This window comes from Lygodium microphyllum, chromosome 1 (genome assembly GCF_053477565.2).
Source record: "Lygodium microphyllum isolate KBCC chromosome 1, Lygodium_microphyllum_v1.1.10, whole genome shotgun sequence".
In the NCBI taxonomy this organism is placed as follows: Eukaryota; Viridiplantae; Streptophyta; class Polypodiopsida; order Schizaeales; family Lygodiaceae; genus Lygodium; species Lygodium microphyllum.
In genome coordinates this window covers 122,910,060-122,930,135 of record NC_141135.1, presented here as the reverse complement: position 1 = coordinate 122,930,135, position 20,076 = coordinate 122,910,060, and positions in this window count along the sequence as shown.

The following is a 20,076-nucleotide window of genomic DNA, read 5'->3' as shown; positions in this document are numbered from 1 at the left end:
TCCAAATGAGACGTTTGATGGCTCCACTTGAAGCTTGTGATGTCTAGTATCAATTCCAGTTGTTCCTTTGTCGTTAGAATGATCCTACTAATTTCTGTAGCAACTTTCCCAAATCTATCCTTGTTTGGACTGCACTCTGTTTAGCACTGTAATGACCCTATTTTGCCTCGTAATCATTACCTTTCATCTAGGGAAAGTTGTAAGGCACTTAAGATTAGTAAGAACACTGATTAGACATGCACAAACCCTGAATTACATCCTTGATACATCCAAGAATTGCTCTACAAATAGCCCACTTGATCCTTACTACATACTCTCAACCACTTGATCAAGCAAAACCCATAAGCATTGAGAACTCCAATAGTTGCTTCAAAATGGAGCTAACCAAGAAACAAACTCCAATATAGCTTGAGTTGGTTGCAAGCTTCAAAGTACCCAATGAATTGAATCATACCAAGTAGATTCAAAGGTAAGAAGATACCCAATTACTTGAGCTTGCTTAATGAACTCCTCAAAGCCAATCTTGTAGTAAAACGCTTGAACCAAAATAGTGGTATATGCGAGCATCATACTCTACTCAATAATGCTCCAATGGTTCTCCATGAACCATAGCTTGTTGAAGAAGAACCAAATGGCACAAGACTTTGTTGAATCTTCAAGAGAAGTGTTGATGAGCCTTCTAAGAAATGGTCTAATACCTTCAATGTTGATGAAGATCCTTCAAATATTGGTAACTCTTTCAACACATCTGTTTCCTACTTGCATTTCACTATCAAATTGGAAAATTCTCTCAAGGACTAGAGGCTTTCCCCAAGAAGGCTTCACACAACTTCTTTCCCACAAGACCTTCGTCCAAGACAAAGCTCTCCTGGTGAGTCAAATACAACTCACTAAGCACTCAGTTGCATTTGAAATTGTTGATGGACAGTTGATGCCTTTGCAGAGTTAAGCCTAAATGTAGCAGCCCTTGCTCCCCCTATACTTTGGAAGAGCTCTACAATGGATCCAAGAGGAAAATGAAAATATCTCAAAATGTGTTGGGTGCTTGTGGGAAGTCATCAACTGTTGAAGAGGTTCTTTTGATCAAGATAAAACCTGATAGTGATTCAGAAAATATCACTTGTAGAAGCTCTTAGTGGCTACACCATTTCTCTTCCATTGTTAAATGGAAAGTCACTAACTTTCCTTTGCAAGCAAGAGTGCCTTCAGGAAACCTGTCAAACAAATACATATGGATCCTCAAGGCATCCAAGTTTTGCATACAAATCCGTAAGGACAATCCTTGCAATTTCTATGTCCAATTTCTAGAATGGATTGGGGTATGAACACTGACTTTCAGAAAGTGTTCCGGACACTTTTAGAGCTTGCTCGAGCCTCTGAATTGCCCCCAGAGAAAATGATCCAGCGGTTGTTTGTGTTTAGTGACATGGAGTTTGATCAATCTACCTCTGCAGAGTACATGCCAGCAATGGGCAAAACAACTGCACCTCTGACCAGCATGCCCAACACCACAGCTATACATGCAGAATCACCTCAACCAGGAGTGCAAGTCTCTTCAACACCTGTTCAGTCTAAGTCTAGCTCTTCAAGAGGAAGTGCCACTCACAATGGCGTAGCTAAGGCTAATGGCAATTCTACTTTTCATCACAGGATTATGAAAAATGATGGCCAGTTGTACCCGCTCAAGGCCTCACTTGCAACTCTGTTATTTGACCAAAATGGAAGCCCTGCTGAGTGAGAAACGCATCCAAACAAGGAAGCCTCAACAACCCTGGCCTCTCCAAGTCATAAGTCGAGCAATGAGAATACCTACAAGGCGAGTTTCATTAGTGCACTCATGGACCTGTTCGGAAAATACATGGAGCCTGCCAGGCGACTCATTGGTCGCAAATTTTCGGATCCTTCTGTTCAAAGTGACATGAAGATGTGGCCATTTAAGGTCATAGCTAGGCCTGGTGATAAGCCTATGATTGTCTTGCACTACAAAGGTGAGGGAAAGCAGTTCGCTATAGAGGAGATCTCCTCCATGGTGCTTACCAAAATGAAGGAGATTGCCGAAGCTTACTTGGGAACTAGCATAAGAAATGCTATGGTCACAGTGCCTACGTACTTCAATGACTCACACAGGCAGGCTACCAAGGATGGTGGTGTGATTTCTAGCTTGAACGTGATGAGAATTATCAATGAGCCGACTACTACAGCTATTGCCTATGGTCTGGACAAAAAGGCAAGCATCGTTGGTGAGACGAACGTGCTCATCTTCCATCTTGGTGGTGGTACGTTTGATATGTCCCTCCTGACTATCGAAGAAGGTATCTTTGAAGTGAAAGCAATTGCTGGTGATACGCATAGGAAATGCCAGAGCCTTGTGGAGGTTGAGAACAGCCTGTGAAAGAGCGAAGAGGACACTTTTATCTACTGCTCAAACAACCATTGAGATTGACTCTCTTTACGAAGGCATTGATTTCTATTCAACAATCATGCGAGCTCGTTTTGAAGAGCTCAACATGGATCTATTCAGAAAGTGCATGGAGCCTGTTGAGAAGTGCCTGAGGGATCGCTTTGACAGCTCGCAAGTCCGTGGGAGGCAAGGCCCCCCCTACAAGAAGATGGCCACAAAGGCTGCCCGCAAGTCTGCCCCTGCCATGCTTTGATCTTTACTGCCTTACTTTGAGGATCCGCCACCAGCGATCTTGCAAAATGGTGCTCCCTTTGCTCATTGATATGCAAGCGATGATGCTTTGTAGGTCATAGAGAAATATTAGGTCACGAAGAGAAGATCATGTCAAAGAAAAAACTCCATTGAAGCTTCAGCAATGAGGAGAAAGGAAAGTGAAAGACCCTGGGTCTCAGAAAAAAAAAAACTAATGTCGTTGTCTCGAACTCCAATCCCCTTCTCTTTTGACAAGAAAGGCTCCAAACATGGCTTTAATTTGATGTTGACTTGTTTAAAATAGCAAGAAGACCACCATTCTTTTGCCAAGAACCTCCATAATGTCTTCAACTACAGCCATGGATAACTGTGGACATCTTCTAATTAGACTTGACACATCAACCAAGATCAATGTAACCAGATCCTCCATGAAAATGACCTTTCCCATGGATCAAAATCCATGCTCTGATACCACTTGTCAGAGAGAGAACTAGGGAGAGAGAAAGAGGAGAGAGAAGACTGCAGAAGAGAGAGAAATACTGCAGGAAGAGAGAGAAGAAGAGTGACAAGGAGAGAGAAAAACTAGATTTAGAGAGAGAAAGACATCAAAGAAGGGGAAGCCATAGAAGCTGTGAGCAAGAAGGGAGATAAAGACTATAATTGTATTAATGTGTCAAAAAGATGTGTAAAATTATATGTCCTTTCCTTTTATACCAATGTCAGTGTGACATGGCATAATATCAATATTATTTACACTAATTCCTTATTCTCAGCTTCTTACACCCACAGCAAGTGGAAAATCCTAGTTCAAAGGAGTTTTGTGCTGGAGGGTGGACTTAGGAAAATGTCAAGTAGAATTCGATAGTTTTATCTAATTAGAAGGGATTATTTTCGATTACTAGAACCATGAGTATTTGAGTTAATATGAGCAAAGGACTGGAAACATTTTGATAATGGCAACCTCATAGGCAAAAAGGCAAGAGAGCGTAGTCGTATAATGAAAGTGGAAAAGTAGCTAACATTTTAGCTTAACAAAAAAATATTATATAACAGAGGATGCTAGTTGAAAGAGAAGGAGGGGGGTGTTCTTCTATGTGTTATGGTTCTAAAGGTTAGAAAATGAGTTTTAAAAAAACCATAACTAAAAGAAAAAATGTTGCATGTTGATTTGGAGAGGTTATGACCAAGGAGAGGGCGCCCTCATCCTAGGGGGTACATCATAGTAGAAGATGAAGAGAGGGAGAAGGGGAAAAGACTAAGTGGAAGAGGAAGAAGAAAGGGAGAGGAAGTCCAAAAGCCAATTGGAGAAGAGGAAGGGGAGGAGTTAGTGGAAGTTGAAGAGTAATGAGAAAGAGAGGAGGGGGTACAATCCTTTAAAGAGGAAGAGAGAGCAAAATAAAGAGGGGGGAGGGCGCCATCATCAAGAAGGGGACACTATCATCTTGAAGGAAGTGCCATCAATTCAAGCCATCCAAGCAAGAGGATTTGAAGAAACAATTGAAGTAGGAGAGAGCAAGAAGAGAGAATTGAAGCCCATGCCTATCCCATAGCCAGTACCATGTCTTCTCCTTCTACCTCCATTTTGGAGCGTTTCTCTTCTCTTCTCTTTTAGTAATTTACATAAAACCATGGAAGCTAAGCTTGTAAGCTTGGACTTAATCAAGATTAAGTCTTAAAAGAGTTACAAGTGGCTATTTCCATGGCAACAATGCAATTGACCAATAGATCTCTTGGGAGAGGGCAAATGATGAGCTCACAGTTGGAAACGATTGGATAGACTTCCCTGGCTGGACTACAAAGGACATGGCTCCCAAAGATGCAATTATGAATCTCATACTTCACTTAAGTGCCTTAACTTGTTTAACATAAAAAAAGTAATTTTGCATAGATATTTCTTTACTTTGGATTTTTCATAAAATGTCTTTAAACCTCAATTTCAACTCTAGATAGTTTTTAGAATTCATGTAGGTCTTATTTTTTAAAAAAAATTAAAAACTTTTAAAAATGCTTTAAAATGGCTTAAAAATATATAGATAAATTTTTAAAACACATTTGGTTGAACAATTATGAGATGCGATATTTTTTTTTGAATTATGTATTTTTGAAAGTATTACAAATTTTTTCTAGAGATTTTAAAAAATGTATCCTATATCTTAAAAATTAAAAATAGTTATTTTGGATGAACATTACATTATTTTTAAATAAAAATCATATTTTTAATTTAGCCAAAAATTAGGATCTTTTATAGAAAACCTAAGAATATAGTTTTGGCTGTTTTAAGAAAATTTATTAAGGTTAGAGAAAAAGAAAATTAATTTGATGTTATCTGTTTGAACATTATTAATATAAAATATGATGTGTCTAACTTTATGCAAATTAATAATGTTGACGAGGTATTAAATTATACCAACATTGGAGAAATAATTTTTTTAAAAATAAAATTATAGTTTATGGGATTAAGGGATGTTAGTTGGTTTGATAATAAAAGGAATTGGAAGGAACTATAGGGTTTATACTTTGAAGTTAATTCATGAAGGGATTAAAATCCTAGGGTTAGTATTTAAGTGTCCAGTATAGAAATAGAGATAAAGAGCAAGATTAAGCAAACTTATTGAGTTTTCGATATGAATTTAGTTGTACTACTACAAACGAGTATCGTAACTATTGAGGAAGGCTAGGATAAATCATGAAAATTAGTTATCAATATCATCTATTCAGTGCAATCAACTCCTGGGAGTTGCTTGGACAACGTGGTTAAAATTGGCTTAGTCTTTGGCCGGTAATTTGTGTGCAATGTAGTTTGTCATATGAGTCGTTTATTAATATTTTTTACTTGAATATTATGTTTATTTATCAGATTTATACACAAAACAATTCGTATCCTAAATCTAATACGTAGTGCTTTATCCAGTTCATGCACAACATGTATTTGTTTGAACGTATGTAATGATAACTCAAAGAAATAAATAAAATGAATAACAAGAAAATAAATAAAAATAAGACGTGCCAAAAATTTTGTATTCATATTAATAACATTTTACATGGGATCCATTACAACCAGAGTTTTACGAAATCTCTTTGGAAGCTACATTCTATATATGTTTTGCTAGTACACCCCTATCATTGTTGATCTTTGCGAGGACTATCCTTCCATCGTTGGAAGAACCTCACTATCTACAAATCCCTATCAGTGACGGTGACTCTCCTTGCATGTACTACTGCTGCATACACCGAGTCTTCGAACAAGTCGATGACATAATCTTTTCCACCTTTCTATAGTGCAAGGAGGACTTGGGCAGTCCAAGGATCGGGTTGTTACAAGCATGTTCCATTTGGAAAGTGCCTCCTACTATTTTTAATGAGCATGCCATCCATAATCTCACACAGTAGCTTCTGGAATGGAGCCTTTGGTATTACGAGGTGTGTGGTCTTTTGGTAATGGCGGATCTCACGAAGAGCCACTGTGCCTGGTCCCCATCCATGCTTGCAATGCTAACATGGTGATGGTGGAGCTGGGAGAGGTGGCCTCTGCATAGGATTTCTAGGGGGTGTCTCCAAGCCGCTTGCTTTTGGTGCATGCCATGTATTCTAGGAGAGAAAAATCAAAACTCAAAAGTGAAATGTGTAAAATGAGGTGAAAATTTAAACTATAACAAAACTTTTAAAAAACCCCTAAACCTAAATTAATGTATCCAAGCTTTGGAAAAATATGACTAGTGATCCGATTGACATTATGAAACTTTACATGTGGACTTCTCTAGGGTACATCAACTATCCAAAAACAATTTGGCCTCATCACAAGTCTCTAGGACATCTATCCGGAGACTCGCGTAGTTTGGTTGAAAACACATTTAATATGTAGGTGGGCACACTCGGTGCGATGGTGATTTTTTCTGTTATCAGTGGTGTATAATCTAGTTAATGCATTTTCAAAAAATGATTGAACCATCAATTTTAAATCAAAATCTGGTGAAACTTCACCCACATGCCGGGCATCATAAAACTCATGGATATTAAAATTTTTGCCCCATCAAAAGTCTCTGGGACACCTATCCATCAACTTTGGCAAGTAAGCTTTACGCATTGGAATAGACCTCAAGTTCCATGGTACATGTGGCATAGTAAATATTACCATAGGAGAGACAACATTTGGATTTACACAACCTATTTTAGTTGGATGAAATGCAAATGCCTTTCCATGCCTAGCCAACATCTACATAAAACAGTCTCTCTCAGCAGGCAAAAGAAACCCTTTTGGACCAACTTTCAATTCATGTAATGTTTCAGACGTAAACTGATGACCTATATCTTTGGGATCTCGTAAGCTTGGCTGCCTTGATACTTTTTCATACAAACCCTCACTTTTTAGTGGAAGTGGCAAAGTAATTGGTTTCACCTTTTTGTTAATTGTCTTATACTTTATCTCCACAAGTGCTTCAGCCCATTGTAATCCTTCATGTTAAGCAAACAATGCTATAACATCATACATGTCCAAAGAACATACTGACAACACTTTGATTTCAGGCTCATTTTTTGCATGTATAGTTGCTGAAATTTTAGCCATAGTGTCATTAATATTTAGCCCATAAAAGATGCGTGAAGTACCTTCATTTTTAGCTAACAGTCCCAATGCTTTCAGTTCCTTAGTAGCCTATTTCATAGATATGCATCCAGCCTTGCACATAGCTTCCATAGGCTTAAACCAACATGAACTACTTGCTGTAAACTAAGAATAACCAATAGTAAATACATGCTTCATTCCATCAAGCGGCAAGGACATCCTCATAACATCACTGTTGTAGCTCCGCATTACAACAGTGCATAATAAAAATCCATGTCTTTGAATTCCCTTGCATTTGGAGCCAAAGGAGACTCTCAAAGCGCATCTCCATTTCTAGGATGATTAACACAAATAGTAAGAAATTGGATTGCTTTCCTCCCATCCTTGCTTCTAACTCTTGTATAACTAGAACAATCATCAAGCACCTTTGTTTCCATACACACTCCTATAATATAGGACTGTCCCAAAATCATTGCATATGAGGAATTGTCTCGCACAAGAAGTGTTAATCTTCTTGTACATCACCAATAATCACTTTTACATTAGGACATGCATCATAAAGCTCTCCCGAAGAATTATTTGTAGCCCTCATACCCCAACCATGATCAATGTCTACAAGCCATGCACCATTTTTATACAATCCATGCTCAATGACATTTATCTTAGACCCATAGTCAAGTAAAGCAACAAAAGAAGTTTCACGTTCCCCTATTTTTACTACCATTTCAGTGGTAGCCTTGGCCCAATGATTTCTTGTATAGTGACTTCAAGGAATAAATCCTAGAGTCTCTTCCCCATATTGTTGCATCTGCCTTACTCCACCATGCATATGGCTACAAGACAATGCATTTCAGGCACTTTTTTCTCTTTTTCACGTGCTATCCATTGATTAATAGCATCCTGCATAGATAATCCAGTACTTATTTCATGCTCATATTCAACCTGAATACCCAACAAACTAGTTTCATCTTCAAATTGCAGCAATGCACTAGTGGTATCACCAAGAAAATTGACACTTCCTCTTAATTATGTCAATGATCTCATCATGAAATTCTTGCTTGGCGATGCCAAGCACCTCTCCCAAGGTGAATTCCACCTGACTCTTTAAGATCTGTTCTTCAAGAACCTTCTTAAGATTTGTGGCTGTCTCATTGTCAGATTGCAACTAAAATCCTGGATGCTTGCTCTTCTTTTTACCCTCTTGTTTGCTATCCTATTTTTGCTCTTGAATGACCTCTTCCATAACATGATTAAGAGGTGGTTTATTTGAAGCTTTAGGCTGATCCACACTTCTTCTTGTTATTCTTTTAGAGGTCCCTGCATTATCTTCATTTCTCTTTCACAAGTACATCCGTGTTTTGTACCTTTGCTAAATATGTATACACTGAATATGCATCTACAGGTGATTCCCAACCAGTTATGTCACGAATGTCTTGCCCTACCTGAGACATTTCACAATCAGTAACCTTTCTCTTTTTAGCTGCATATAAAGCATGTGTCCATATTTCAACCTTTGGACCATTGGTAATGCATTCTATCCAACTGTAGACTAAAAGTAGAAGCATGTACCGCCGCATAAGCATTTTAGATAGCCAAATATTTCAACAACTTTTGCATATCTCCCTTTCCAAAATTCAAAGCAAGGGGAAATCCCGTTTCTTGTGCATGGATCTTTCCATCGTTCCAAAAGATGAGCTGTCGTGCCAAGGCCTCTTGATAGGCAGCACAATCCTTTCTCTCATGCTGCAAACTATCACACCACATACATCTTTTTCTTGGCTTAGGGGCTATTGCTCGTCCCCTTTCCTCTTATCCTTCTTCATCCAAATTTGCAACCTTCAATTGAATATCGTGCATCCCTTTGACCAATTCATCTAAGACATGTTCCCTAAAAGAGGGAACAATAGTAGGTACAACCATAGGGTTACCCACAGAAGTGGGTGACTTACTGGATACATTAACTCTCTTACTTGTAGCAGTGGGCAAGGTAGAGACATGCAATCTTTCTCTTCTTCTATGCTTCTTCACAAGTGTAGAAATTTCTTCCCTGACATGTCTCCACTCTATTTTAAGACCTGTCTCTATAATCTGATCCTCCAGAAAATCATCAAGCTTCTCTTGAAGCTCAAGATTAGCTGTCTGTAGAAACAATTTAATTTTTTGATTTGCAAGAGCTTGCTGCTCTGCAAGATCCAACTGCTCAAATCAACTTTCAAATTCTCTTAACAATTCTGTAGCCACAAGACCCTTATTGGGTTGTAAAACCCAGTCTTGAAAAGTCTTGTGCATAATCAAACTGGTATCTTCAATGTAAAGTTCTTCCCTAATTCTCTTGTTGAAAGCTACCCAGTCAGCATCCCACATGTATAATTCAATGGTTCATGCTTTTAGTTCTTGTACAATAAAACATACAAAATACCGGCTCCATGCAAGTTGAGCCACCCCAAAGATTTCCATCTTTTGAGCATAGGTATGTACATATGTAGATACATTCTTGCCATTGAATAACTTTATCTCACGCTCAACTGCTTGCAAAGCATTCATCACAACACTTTCTGTTTGGACAGAAGCTTGCATCACCTATTGTTGTTATTATACCTACATAAGAATATTCATATTTTGCACCAACTATTGCAAAACATCACTGGAGATTGTGTTTGAAGGTTCTCCCATCTTGTCTTTCCTTCTTCTGATGAGCTTTTACGTTGAGCTCACCAATGTTAGAGGGGTTTTTGTCGACAGGTCATATCCACCGGGGATCAGAGGTAGAAGGAAGTAGAGATCGGAGATGGAAGAGAAGATAAAGAATACACAAGAGATAATTACAATAATGACAAAGCATAATGAATCAAATCAATATGTATTGACAGAACCTAAAATCCTTTGTCTAGCACTACTCAGAAGCACTCTTTAGGCAATAGATCTCCTGAAGCTCCCTCGTAGAACAAAAATGTGGATAGAAAATAACAGCTCCTTCTCTGCTGCTCAGAAGGGGATAAAAATCTAGGACACCTCCTAATGGAACTCCCAGATCACTCCTTCTTCCTCTTCTAGTTCAAAGTGTAGTTTTTAGCATGTCAATAGTGATCGTGGCGCGCACGATTTCATCAATCTGTCTTTTTTGTGAAAAGTTTCATAACTAGCTGAAAAAGAAACTTCTTTTTTGCATACCATCCTAATCTAAAAGCTTTTCTAACTTTTTTGTATTTTTTACAATAAATAATATAAAAAACATGCTAAAATTATCCAAAAATCTAGTATTTTTGGATAATCCATGACACTCACTAGTACTAATGGCTCACATCACATTGACTCTCTTGATCAATAAGAAAGTCGGATGATGATGCATTCCATGCTTTTTCACACTATGTCCACATAGCATCACGACACCGTTGTTGACCACCAAGGAACCTTTGTCACTCACAGTATGCTCATTAGATTTGGAAGGGTGTTGAACTCTTGCTCTTGCAGGCGCCTTCTTGATAAGAATCTTGGAATGTTTCATGGTTGTGGTGATGGAGGATAGAAAGATGGAGAGTACGCTCATTAGATTTGGAAGAGTGTTGAACTCTTGCTTTTGCAGGTGCCTTCTTGGAATGTGTCATGGTTGTGATGATGAAGGATAGAAAGATGGAGAGTAGAGTGAAGAGTAATAGGAAAAAATGAAAGGAGAGACTTGACTTTAGTACGAAACTTTTAAAGTTAATGTGGTGTAAATGCACTTTAAAATTAAAAAACATAGTTCAAAATCGAATTTGAAAAACATAGTGACAAACCTTTGAAATTTTAAACAAAATTTGCAAGGCATCTCATTTTAAAGATAGGAGTATTGATGTGTCATATCCTGGGTACCTATGCTCTCCCATGGACTCTAAATGCATCAAAAGTATTATCTTTATCTAGGTCTCCATTTCTTGCCACCTCTCTCTTGGGTTTCCAACCATTCGGTGTGGCGTTGTCTAGCTATGTTGTTTTCATATCTTGCTTTTCTCACTTCATATATTACCCTACTACTATAAATTCTGCTTGAGAGGTTTTGGAATTCTTTTCTCTTTCCTCGTATCGTATCTCTAATCTCCTGTACCACCATTGTAATAATTGCCTCATAGAATTGGAATCATTGATGCCACCTCCATGATCAGTTGCCCTTTGAAAAGCACAACGAGCTTGCCAATGAGATCGTTCCATGCCTTGAGTTGACGATACTGCCAAACTTCCTTGATTTGCAAAGCATGGACCATGTGCTTCAAGTATATGCTGCACAAAAAGAGAGATTAGAAACACAAACTAATTTGAAATGATGATATTTTTTTGTAATGGTAACAATATTGACCATGTAGTGTGTTATATTGTTTTTAGTCCATGCCTCCACCATAGACTTATGAAATTTAGCAACTGCCTCTTTAAATATATTGGCATCACCATCCCTAAACCTCAACTTTTGAAAGAGAGCTGCTAAGCTATATAGGTGTATCCACACTTCTGCCTTTGCGATCCTCGTTTGTCCCCCATTACTCCAATTTGGAACAACAAGGTGCAACTTTTTCCATGCTTCATACTTCTCTGGTTGTTTTTCAAGTATGTCACCTTTCTCATCAGGAGGTTGAAATATAAACTTCCTAGCCTTGGGTCCACCAAAGCATGGTTTTTCAATTTATTCTCATCCTTTTTTATTTCTACTTGGCCCTCGTGCAATCCAATTTCAGAGAGGACTCATTCTACCTTCTTGCATGTAGCATCAACTTCTAACATAGGCTACATCTTGTATGCAAAGCATATATATTCATATACTAGCTTCTCAATTATTCTAACCAAACAATGCAATGTGCAAAAGTAAACCCTTGTTAGTGGTATTTCCAAAATAGGGCGCCAATTTGGATCCGTTGGAACTAGCAATCCATTTCTCATGACTTTTTGATTACATGTTGGAGCACCTTGTTGTCTTGCCTTGGCAAGCCTTTATTTCTTTCCATCTTTCCCTTCCTTCCTAGTTTGCATGCAGTATGTGCATGGAAATTTTACATTCACTGCATTTGATAAACCAAACATACACTTCAATGATTTTAAATCATCTACAAGATGCCATTAAACTTGATAGTCCCCAAACCCCTCGTTGTGTGAAATTGCTCCATAATTTTGTTGTTGAATAACACTGGCTATATTAGTGAGGTTTAAAAAATTTAAGTACTTCATGGTCCTCCTTTGGTACTTGAAATACTGCAAGTCACCATGTTTAATTCTCTGACTCTACACTAATGTATAAAGGATGGTTTCCATCAATCTTAGGATCCAATGCTTGATTCATAAGTGTTATACTCACACGTTCAAGTTTTTGCCCCTTAATAATCTCACTCTCATCAAGTGTGAGGAGCTTGCCTCTACATTCTTCCATAGACATATTGTAGAACTTGACCATAGCAATTTGAACCCTACATATATCCAATACAAAGTTGCTGGATGCATTCAATACACATGCAACTTCTTTGGAACCATGCTTCAATATGTGTGTATTTTCCAGATGCGTTGGCTCACCAATTGGTTCTAAAAATTTCTCATTTAGTTGTTTTCGAGTCTTCTTTATGTGAAATGGTTTTCGCAGAGGCATTACTCGCTTAGTTTTGAAGACTTGCTTAAATCCTGTATCTAATTGTTGATAGAGCATACTATATGACTCAAAACTCATTTCCACCTTGTCACATAATCCCTAAGCATCTATAGGAGTAAACAAGTTGCTCACATCCCTAAGATATTCACCTGCTACACCATCTACAATGTCCTTGAATTTACGATTTTCCAATGCATTTTTGACCATATCCTTGCTTAGGACTTTGGCAATAGTATCATTCTCTGCATGAGGAAACATATTTCTCATTGTAGCAAATGGAGCATCTGTCTATGATATTCTCCACTTCCTTTGGTTAATTGGTTTAACTAATTGGATGCGTCGACGTGCTTCTTTAGATTTTAAAATGGGCCCAATCTCCAAAGTCTTTGTGAGCTTCCTCTTTATGTTTTGATTCTCCTTCTCCAAGTTCATAAATTTAGACTGTAACTCCATATTTTGCACATGTGTAGCGTGCATAGCATCTTCAATGACAAACATTGCTTGTTGTAAGCTTTGGTTCTCCCTATCCTTCTCAGCCAATAATCTATCAATTTCCATCAAAGATTGCATATTTCCTTATAATCTTGTTTGCATATTTGTCAAGGATTGATGAACCCCTGCTAATCCTTGTGTGACAAGTCTGCATGTGTATCCATACAATCCGTCATTACCTTCACAAATGAACTTTACAAATGATATAAGCCCTTCAAATTGTGGTGGCCTTTGAGTGACTTGATCGGGTGGATAAATGCATCGATCAACCCAAAGGACTACATTTTTTTTCGCTGCATTTCTTTCTTGTTGCATCCTGTATCTTATTATATAATCCCTTTCTACAGTTCTTTTAAACATTGGTGCATATTCATCCTCCAATTGAAAGTGAATATCTCTCTTTCTCTTGGTACGTCATGCACTTGTATCCTGTAAAGAAAAATACATGCCAATTTTAACATTACACAATTACACCCCTTTGATTTATAGTAACTAAGGAGTTGATGCCAATTTTTTTATCAATAGAAAAAACATCTAAATATCTGGGAGCTACAAGTCAGCATCAATCTAGCAGCATGCAACTAATTTTGGACTCACTTAAATCACGCAATTACACCCCTTTGATTCGCTATATCTATGTTCTTTTTTACCCAATTAGATCTTGTCTCTTTCTCTTGATTTCAATCATGATCAACCCTAATCAATCCCTAATTTATGGAACCTAAACTGGGCCGGCACTAGCTATAGCACTAGCGAGACCTCATGCTCATGACACACAAACACCCTCACGGCCTCGCGGACCAGGAGCGTCGATCTAATGCTAAAGGACAAACCGCCCTAAAGCTTAATTCATGCGTTTATAGTTTATAGTCCAATATTTCCCTAAAACTCCTCAGAGAGAGATCCCAAAGTACTTAGGCATAACGCCTCGTCACACACACATAGGAGGCACTCCGCCGACTAATAGTCGAAGCCCCACTACAGCTCTTCTACATCTCAGGGATTGGCTCTTTGATGCGCTGCTAAACATATAACAAAAACGAGCACAAACTCCTCTCAAGGTACCAATATTTTACATTCCAGGATGTACCATTCCTCACAACAATTTCCCTTTAGGACCCAACGACTAACCTACAGCTTACCACATCCTCTCATACTCATCGTTGGTCACAACCTAAGGAAGACAGGTGCCATGCATCCAAGAGGTTTTTCTGATACCTTTTAATTATTATGATTAATGCAAGGCATGTATGGCTATGTGCTCAGACAAAAGAAAAATCAGCATCGTGCATGGTGCATAAAGCATTCTTTCCATGAATTTCACTAACGCGCGTTGCGTTGAAAGGAGGCACCAAGCCATATGCTCATGCTACCATCCTCTTTATTTAAATCGGTTTCTATACGCCAAGTGCAATACATAAATAAAATCTTTTCTTTTCTTTCAGTGGTTCAGCCCCTCTTAATCCAACTCTTAGTATTTTGTATCATTGATCAGTTAGATAGGGTTTCTATGCATTTTTCCCTTTTAAAAGAATGATAAATACGCACAAAACATAGAAACGGGGACAAACCTAGGCCAACCTCATGCTTTGCCATCTTTATACATTGCATAAACATAGATATAATTTTCCCTAATTTTCCTCAGTCCATTTTTCATTTTTTTCTAATTTTAAATTTATTTTTTCCATTTTTTGGGGTATTTTTTCCTATTTTTTCTTTAATAAATAATGATTGAAAATGAGAATTGATTGTGTACTGTGGTCCTTAGGTTCATTGACATCAAAAACTCAGATTTAGCTGGTGTGACATATCATATTTCCCATTTATATAGCAAAAACCCCAATTTTACCCTTAAAACGCGTGTTTTGATGTATTTTGACATTAATTCCGGCCATGTAGCCTTATATTTTCTGATTTTCAGAGCATAAACTAATCAAACCCATGGAAAACAATATCATAATGAACTTTCATCCCATATGAATAAAGATTTCATAAAGCAAATAGCATAAAAAGATCATTTTTCTTCATTAAAAAAGCATTACCGCTTATTTTCAGGTCTCGGTTTCTTGGTCTTGATTACGGGACTGATTTCCAGCATGCATTTAATGCTCAACATGACCACGCATTGCCATCTCTAGCCCCTCTTTATCCACGGAGCAATCCGATCTTTACCGGACGAGCATCCGCCATTGTTTCTTCTTCTTTCTTCTTCCCGCATGCACCACCCCTTCGACAAGAGAGAGGGAGGAGAGAGAAATACTGATTTTCTCTCTCTCCAACCAGGCCATCATTGTCTGTGCGAAGACCGGCGATACGAAGCGAAGGACTTGTGCATCAGCCCTGTAGCATCATTGCTATGGCTTATGTGCAACCACCAAATCGATTTTGGGGGGAGCGTCAATTTTCCGCCGTCGGTCTAATTCACGACATGCCGCCATACACAAAATGAAAATGGGGGGTCGGGGGATTCCAAAGGGCACCCCCCACTAGCCACTTGATTTATGCATTTTCAAATTTAGCCAAATTTTGGCACCTCCGGCGTCCGGCATCTGATTTGCAATCCAAAAAATCTTGGGCATCCGTCTCAGCATCCCACACTGGCCGGCAGCTTCCCTAACTTGCACAGGCACACAAAAAATTTACTAAAAATCCGAAAGTGTCGCACGGGCGTCTTTAAAGCACTTGACGTTTAAAATTGTCCTAGGTCGAGCCACCGCCTTCGACGTTGAATATTTTTCCCTTGATATTCGTAATTTTTAGCCATTTTTAAGCACATCTCGGCATCAAAAATCCGCTCTCATTGGCAACCATGGGATAGGGCGACTCAACCCATCCAATCCACAACAGATCTGCACAGAACAACCAAAGGAAGCATCAAGCTAATACAAAATAGATACAGACTAAACACAGCACAATGCTCATCCTACCGTGTGACAAAACCAAGGCATGACATCCACAAGGAGTAGGCATAGATAGTCTTATAGAAGGTATGAGGCTAGTCACTAACCAACCGCTCCAACACGGCCAAACTAAAAAAAACTATAAAAGAGGTTGCCCTAAGTGGTGGTTTGAACTACCTACCCAACTAAGGACAACACAACCAGGAGCTCCTACTAGGCGAGGACTCCTATAGCCTGATCAAGAAGTATTTTCTTTTAGCACATTTCTTCTTTTAGGATTTTTATTTTCCATACTCGAGCGTGTAAAAAGGAGGGAGCTGAGCGTAGTGACCCAAGGAGAACAAGGCATCGGCCTCAAGACCTGTCTCGATACCCAAGAACCTACCAAGCCCTTGCAAGGTGACACTTAATCCTTTTTTGACGCTCACTTTTATTTTCGCTCCAACCTTCCTTAATTTCTTCTTTTCTAGCAAGAAGCCACCCCTAGGAAGACAAGGCATCGGCCCCAGGTCTGACTCATCCCCAGGAACCTACCAAGCCTTCACAAGGCGATGATCAACTGCTCATAAATTTTCCTTTTTTTCTTTTTTCTATTTTTATAGGGGATTATAACCCCTTTTTACACACCTTTGTATATAGTTATTTTCTTTCAAATATTCAGGGTTTCTTATCATCATCATTATTTTTCTTTCCAGCAGGCTTCTCTAACTACCTCACAACTAACAAGAACTCCTAGAATAGCTGCCTAGTAGGCTAGCAGAACAGGGTCACTAGGACCACCTTTGAAAACAGGTCTTTTGATGCCTGGCCATGTCTTTACAGGAGGCAACAACTACTCAGACCTTCCTCAAACATACTGAACCTAAACCTGGGCCTTCATGCCTTGGTTGCCGGTCCCCAATAAGAAACGAAAAACCCCTTAACAAGTACATAGACACATATAGCAAAAAAACCATAGTACTCATAAAGGAGAAATATTACCTGGATAGGGCCACGAGAAGCTTCCACGCAACAAAGGCTCCTTCTAACCTCTTCTTTGAACCTATCTAGCACAAAACTAAAACAAGAAACCATTAACCGCACCTGCACTAAACATACAACTGGCCCTCTTGGCCTAATGAAATAAAGCACTTCACCACAAAACATAATTGGCCCTCTTGGCCTCATGAAATAAAACATTCAAAACCTTGCAAAACTGGCCCTCTTGGCCTAACGAGATCAAACAAAATAGCACCTACACATCCTTCCCTGAAAGAATCCAGATATGCAATAAGCGGCTTCTTCCCAAGGAGGAAAACATAGGGCTTGTAGCCCTAAACTAAATGCATAAGGTTATGACCCATCCCTCCTACATATATAGCAAGAGGCGTACGCATAATATGTTGTCTAATCAACCTATGGGTCCAAGATAACAATGGTAGATTGATCTCAGCTACTCTTTGCATCACCCATATCAACCATCGTTAGGACCACAGTTGCCATATATTGCATGCTCTGATAACATTCCCCACAAACGACCAGGTCCTGTTTCATCATTGATAACAATATCCAAATTAGGACCACAGTTAAAGAAAAGGTCTTCTTCAGAAGCAAGATTTGCCAATGAATCCGAAAACTGATTCCAGTAACGTGGAATCAGCTGAAAAGACACTCTCTCAAACTCCTCAAGTAGGGTCATCGCAGTTCAATGATACATACAAAGAATGGGATTTCGCACTATGTATGTCCCATCTAGCTGATTCAGGATCAATTGGGAATCCCCTTTTACTAACAACCAACGAATACCACCTTGTTTGGCAATATGCAGTCCCATAATCAAGGCTTTATACTCCGCCATATTGTTAGTGAATCCTACCCCGAGATAAGCAGCTAACTTCATTGTAACTCTACGTCAGGGATCTCGAATTACTACTCCAACACTCCCTTTTTTATTAGGGCCCGTGGACGCTCCGTCAAAATATAATGTGTGCATCCATAATGGGTTTACACAGTCTGCCATCACGAACTCCTTTATTCATAATTATGATAATCAAAGTTTAGCATGTTAAGAGGATGAACGGATGGCTCCATCCCACCTCCTTCATTGAACTCAACAAGGATACTTGTCAACAGTTGTAAGCAGTGATGGCAGAAGACTTTGATCTCCCACACAAAGGTTATGTCTTCTTGCTCAATCACTTTGTATCCTTTGCTCCACCAGTTAAGTTTCCCTTGATGGTATCTCTACTCTAGATATGGGTGCTCCAAATGAGAAATTAACCGCCCCATCAACGTTTTTAAAGCTCTTTTGCAGGTCTCAAATCATCCCCAGCATGGACATGCAATGCATTTTCTTTGTATTAGCATACTTAGAAATAATAAGGTTTAATCTTATTAAGATTAACCTTATTTTTAAACTCTACTCCGTATAAATCAGCTAATAGAGCCGTAGATCTATTTTTCCCGAGTCTCATAATCTTGTAGGGACCATCCCATTTAGGTTCCAGCTTCCCTGGAAATAGCTCCCTACGTGCATTGTAATAGAGGACTAATTGCCATTTTTTAAAGGTATATTTCTTTGCTCTAAGGTCATGCAACTGCTTCATCTGACGCTTGGCTACCTCTTGGTGTAGTAAGCTCTGCAACTTTAGCTCATCTAGATGGGCTATAGTCGTGAAACATTCAAAAAGGGAATCCTCATCTCCCAAAGAATGGTTAATTGCAAACCGTATGGTTAGCAACTCAATTTCAAGGGGTAACACACACTCTTCCCCATAAACCAGTTTAAATGGAGTATGGCCGATAGCTCACTTCAACGTGGTATTATACGCCCATACTGCCATATACAACTTCCTGTCCCAGTCTTGTTTCTTCTCAGAGACTATTTTAGACAAGATCCCCACAAGCTATTTATTAGTACTTTCAACTTGCCCATTTGCTTGCGGATTATAAGGAGTCGTTTTATTGTGCTTGATTTGCCAAGCTTCAGTCAAGCTTTTGATCACTTTATTCAGAAAATGGGTTCCACGATCTGAGACTAATTCTTTCGGTGGACCAAAACGGCAGATTATCTGCTCTAAAGGGAAACTTGTAGTCTCTTTTGCATTGTCCTGCCTTGTCGTCCGCACTTCTGACCATTTTGTGAAATAATCAGTGGCTACTATAATGTACCTCTTTTGGGTAGTAGACGACAGGGTAATAGGACCCACAAAATCAATGCCCCACTTCTCAAATTGAAGGATAGCCATGATAGGCATAAGTGGGTGTTTCCTATTCTCTCTATTGTCATATCTTTGACAGGTGTCACATCTCTTTACATATTCAAAAGAATCTTGGATGATGGAAGGCCACCAATATCGGGCTCTCAAAGCTTTCTACGCTATCAACCATCCCGCAAAGTGCCCTCCACATGCAGAGTCATGACACTCCTCCAAGATGAAAGGAACCTGGTCACGCATCACACATCGGCGATAGATATCATCAACAACCTGCCGATATAGTGTCCCTGCAATCAATGAAAACTTCAATGCCTATTGTTTGATTTTCCTCTTTTTTGACTTTGATAAACCAGCTCCCCTGTCTCCTGTTGATAGATAATGCGTAATAGCAGCATACCAAGATGGGATAGAAGTTGTATCAATTTTAAACATTTCTTCAATATCACTTCCTTCAGCCAAAATCTCTTTCGGCTCCCCAAAATCCACAAGGCATTCCACAATACCCTGCAACCTCTATGGCTTACTCTTAATCTCATAATCAAACTCCTGCAAAGTGATTAACCACTTTGCCAAACGATCAGGCGGTTGTAGCTTGTTCATAAGCAATCTAAGCCCTTCCGCCTTCGTATAAAACACTACCTTTTCATAAAGGATGTAGTGCCTGAATT